This window comes from Penaeus japonicus, unplaced genomic scaffold, assembly GCF_977035675.1.
Source record: "Penaeus japonicus unplaced genomic scaffold, GWHDUDI00000001_assembly GWHDUDI00000033, whole genome shotgun sequence".
Classification (NCBI taxonomy): Eukaryota; Metazoa; Arthropoda; class Malacostraca; order Decapoda; family Penaeidae; genus Penaeus; species Penaeus japonicus.
This window is the reverse complement of record NW_028234435.1, coordinates 22,435,061-22,440,060: the sequence shown is the minus strand read 5'-3', so window position 1 is coordinate 22,440,060 and position 5,000 is coordinate 22,435,061. Positions and strand designations below refer to the sequence as shown.

At 38.0% G+C, this 5,000-nt stretch overlaps 1 protein-coding gene across 1 annotated transcript in view; it reads right to left on the bottom strand.

Moving 5' to 3' along the window:
* LOC147467830 (uncharacterized) overlaps positions 1-5,000 on the bottom strand; it is an 11,105-nt gene that overhangs the window by 5,913 nt on the left and 192 nt on the right. Inside the window, exon 1 of the mRNA XM_086556679.1 lies at positions 4,906-5,000. This exon is cut by the window's right edge and continues 192 nt beyond it. The gene's annotated coding sequence lies outside the window, so the exon portion shown is untranslated. The remainder of the gene's footprint in view (positions 1-4,905) is intronic.

The window sequence follows — 5,000 nt, the reverse complement described above, 5'->3', positions numbered from 1 at the left end:
TGAATCCTAACCTTTATCAAACATGTCACGCCAAAAAAAAAAAAAAGAGCTCCATTGTGTACAGAGACAATGATATGAGTAATCACAGATGTTAGAATAATTAGAGATTATGATAGGATAAGGATACTTATGATTTAATATCTACTGTGTATACCCCAAAAGAATACCTCGTGTTTAATTTAGTTACCCCATAAAATGAACGTTTTCTTTCATATGCGCTATCTTACGGCAAGATCTACAATGTGTAATGTAAACATCCTCTTTCCTCCACAGATTCTTGTGTGCAGTAGCAGTGTTTCTCTGATCCCCACATACATTGGCAAGCCCAACTTTCTTAATAGACGCATACAAGATGACATTAACCCTATAAAAGAAGAAAGAAGATGGTATCTTCCACCACTTCAACAACAGATTAAAAGAAATCTTTCATACAATATATGCACACCATCACGTTCACGTAGTAATAATTGTTAGAATAATTAAAGATTATGATAGAATAAGAATGCATATAATTTTATATCTACTGTTTATTTATATACACTCAGAAGAATACTCATGTTTAATTTAGTTACCCCCCCTCCCCCGAAATGAATGTTTTCTTTTATATGCGCCACCTACGGCAATATTTACAAAGTGTAATGTAAACAACCCTCTACTCTCCCCAAAAAAAACGACTTCTTATTCTCCCGGAATACACACTTATACGGAGTAGCTGTGTTTCTCTGATCCCCACATCAATTATCTGTACATTGACAAGCCAAACTTCCTTATTTCACCATAGATGACATCTTCCACCACCTCAACAGGTTATGGGCCCAGATTTAAGGAATTTGATGGTAATGCAGATAATTATGATTTGTGGGAAGAAAAATTCACAGGGGCTCTACGAGTTCTGAAACTTCATCTTGCTTTTGATAAGTATACTAGCAAACGCCCAAATGATTATGATTTGGAAGAGGCCAAGGAAACAATCTATGCCCACTTGGCAGGTTGCCTTGACAGAACGTCACTTGGCATGATAAAGCAGGAAGCGAGGGGAGATGGAGTGAAAACATTGGCATTATTACAAAAGAGAAACACAACACAGATTGTATTCTCTATGGAGATCATAAGGGTGGATGATGACAGTGTTACAGAATATCTTACGTCTATAGATGAGACAGTAGCTGCTCTCAGGAAAATAAGTGAGTACGTTACTGATGGTCTTATGGTAGTACGAACACTGGATGGACTTCCAAAGAAGTACGAATATTTTGTTGATGTAGCTAACCAGCATAATCCTCCATAAAAATACAGTGAATTAAAGATAGCTTTGTCAAGTCAAGAGGATCGCCTGAAGGATACTTCTAGCACAGAGAGTGTCATGAATGTCAACAACAGCAGTACAGTAAAACAGAAGAAATGCTTCAAGTGTGGTGAACCTGGCCATTTTGGATCAAAATGCAGTAGAGGTGGTAGTTCCAGAGAGTGAACAATCCTCAAAAGACTAGAAAGTGGTGTGACTTTCATAAATCTAGAACTCACAGTAACAGTGAATGTAGAGTGAAGAATCCTAAGAAGAGTAGTAGTTCAGTAAACTCAGCAAATGGCACAAGTGAAGAACAAAATCAAGAGTTTTCTTTTCATGTAACACACTCATCAAGGTTTTGTACAGTTGAGACCAACAATGAGCTGTATGATTGTAGAAAACAGAATGTAGCTAACTTAGAAGAAGAAGGCTTCTTAATGATTGACAGTGGCTGCACTTCACATATTGAGAAAACTGAACCAAAGTTTGTGAGATTTCAAGAATCCTTTGATCCACAAAACCATTACATAGAGCTGGCAGACGGCCAAAGACAACAAGGAACAGTGAAAGGAGTCGGAGATGTGAAAGACTTCATACAGGATCAAAATGGAAACTCACGAAGTATTCTACTAAAAGATGCATTATACATACCAGGATTCAAACAAGGTATCATGTCAGTTTGGAAAGCTATCAAGAGTGGACATACTGTTACTTTCTCACCTGAAGGCAGTACTCTAACTACCAAGGATGGCACGATATTCGACATTGTGGAGAAAAACAAGTTGTTCTATCTACGTAGAGGTAAGCCACACACTAGTTCTCAGATGGATAAGTTTAACAAAGTCCATGTAGGAGAAGCCAAGCACACCCTAGAGGAGTGGCATAAAATCCTAGGGCATTGCAATGTGGCTGATGTGCAAAAACTTGAAGCAACTGTTGACGGAATGCATATAACTAGGAAAGATAAGTTCAACTGCACCACATGCACACTAGGTAAGATGACACAGTATAGGAGTAAAGAACCTGACAAAAAGGCCCAAAAGCCTTTAGATTTAGTCCACTGTGATGTAGTTGGTCCTGTAAACCCACCAGCACGAGGAGGTTACAGGTACAGCATCTCCTTTATTGATGATTACTCCGGAGCTCTTAGAATATACCTAATTAAAAGTAAGAGTGATACTGTGACAGCTATGAAGAGATACCTTGCAGAAACAGCACCATATGGGAAAATTAAACGCCTAAGATGTGACCACGGAACAGAGTTTGCGAACAAGGAGTTCAGAACACTCTTAACAGAGAACAAGATTAAACAAGAGTTCTCTGCACCTTATTCACCACATCAGAATGGCACAGTTGAGAGATCACACAGGTCAATATTTGACATGGCTCGCTGTTTGCTGATTGAGTCAAAATTACCTAAAGATATGTGGAGTTATGCTGTGAAGACTGCCTGTTACATCAGGAATAGGTGCTATAACTCCAGGACTCAAATGACCCAGTAGAAATGCTTACTGGAAGACGGCCAAACATAAGCAAAATGAATATATTTGGAACAAGATGTTTTGCATATGAACAAGAGAGTAAGAAACTAGATCCAAGGAGTAAGGAGGGAGTATTTTGTGGGCTATGATGATCAAAGTCCAGCCTACTTGATATACTTTCCAGATACTCAGACTATAAGAAAGGTAAGAATAGTCAAATTTGTGGATAACTCATCTTGTAAGACAGAATCCTCAAGTGCCGAGCAAAGTTTGAATGACGACTACATTTTGGTGGAGACGAGGCTCCAGCAAAAACCACTTCAAGCGGCCCAAGATGAGATGCCAGCTGACGCTGATGGAGACAGGAAATGTCCAGCTAAAGAACAAGAAGGAATACCAGTGGATGAAGATACAGAAAGAAGATACCCATCCAGAGAAAGAAAAAAACCCTCGAGGTTAGATGACTATGTTACAGATGATCAGGACGACAGTATCTCCAGCGTGACACATACTAGCTTTATACATCACTGCTATCGAATGTCACATGACCCAATACCAGTCACCTACCAAGAAGCTATAGCATCTCCAGAGGGACATCAATGGAAGACAGCCATGGATGAGGAGATTGCTTCACTACAGGACAACAACACCTATGAACTCACAACACTACCCAAGAATCGCACAGCAGTGGGTGGAAGATGGATTTATAAAGTGAAACCTGGACCTAACAGTAAAAGAAAATTCTACAGGCAAAGATTACATTGAAGTGAATCAAACTAAATATTTTGGACAGACTTTGAATGTCAGATTGTCATGTATGAAACACACAATGTGAATTAAGTATTGTTAACACTTCTATTGTAGAATCAGATGTATTGGCTGATGCAACTCTTTACAGATAGTTGGTAGCCTTATATATATGACAGGTACCAGACCAGACATATGCCATTCAGGAGGCAAAGTTCTTAAAACAAATAATGTATGATCTATTTGGATTTAAGATTAAGTCAGTAGATTTAGGAGTTGACAACCAAGGTGTTATTAATCTAGCCAAAAATCCCATAAATTACCAAAGGTCAAAACATATTGACATCCGTTACCATTTCATTAGAGATGAAGTGAAGATGGGTAATGTGAACTTATTCTTTGTACCTACCAGAGAGAATCCAGCTGATATATTTATCAAACCTGTATCTCAGAAGAAGTTGAAAGATTTTAAGTTTATCAGGGGATAGATTCTCTCATACATTATAACCAATCTTTAATTAAGAGGGGGTGTTAGAATAATTAAAGATTATGATAGAATAAGAATGCATATAATTTTATATCTACTGTGTATACCTCATAAGAATCTCATGTTTAATTTAGTTACCCCACGAAATGAACGTTTTCTTTTATTTTATTTATCTTACGGCAATATTTACAAAGTGTAATGTAAACAACCCTCTTCTCTCCACGGACTTCTCCCCGAATACACGCTTATACGCAGTAGCTGTGTTTCTCTGATCCCCACATCAATTATCTGTACATTGACAAGCCAAACTTCCTTATTTCACGCATAGAAGATGACATCTTCCACCACCTCAACAGTAATAATGCTCTTGTGCTAACTTTACGTAATTTGGTAAGCAGAATAGATCCGGAGGCGAACTGATTAACTTGAAACTTTCGTAAAGATAACCGGAACTTCCACGGGAATATATGTCGTTTTTTTAACTCACTTTGTACAAAATAAACTTGATAACACCTAGAATTATGAAAATGTGAATACGGAGAATTCCTAATACGTACATAAGCACCACAGCTATCAGTATTGCTACCTCTTTCGGCTACGAAATCGGAAAATAATAACACAAGATCTCTGAATTGTAGCAAAACGCAATAGGCTACGGCATTAAGATAACGAGGTTGCATTCTTATGTAATAATAGCCTTGTTTCAAGAGGGCATGATTGTAGTCCTGGGAAATCATTTCGTTTAGATGGTATTCTTAAACCAAGTCGCTCGCCTGCTTCTGCGTTTCCATTTGTCTCTTCAGATCAGTAACTGACACTAACACATGAACAGTTCTTGAGTTCTGACAGAAGATACCTAACTTTTCCTACAGAGATGGTCTTACGGATTCTAGGTCACTTACCTGAACTAGATTATTCCCTTCTGTAACTGAAGGATATGGATAAGCCAGATCTGAATGCAGCTTTTTATAATGTACCTATAATGAAACGGGAACAT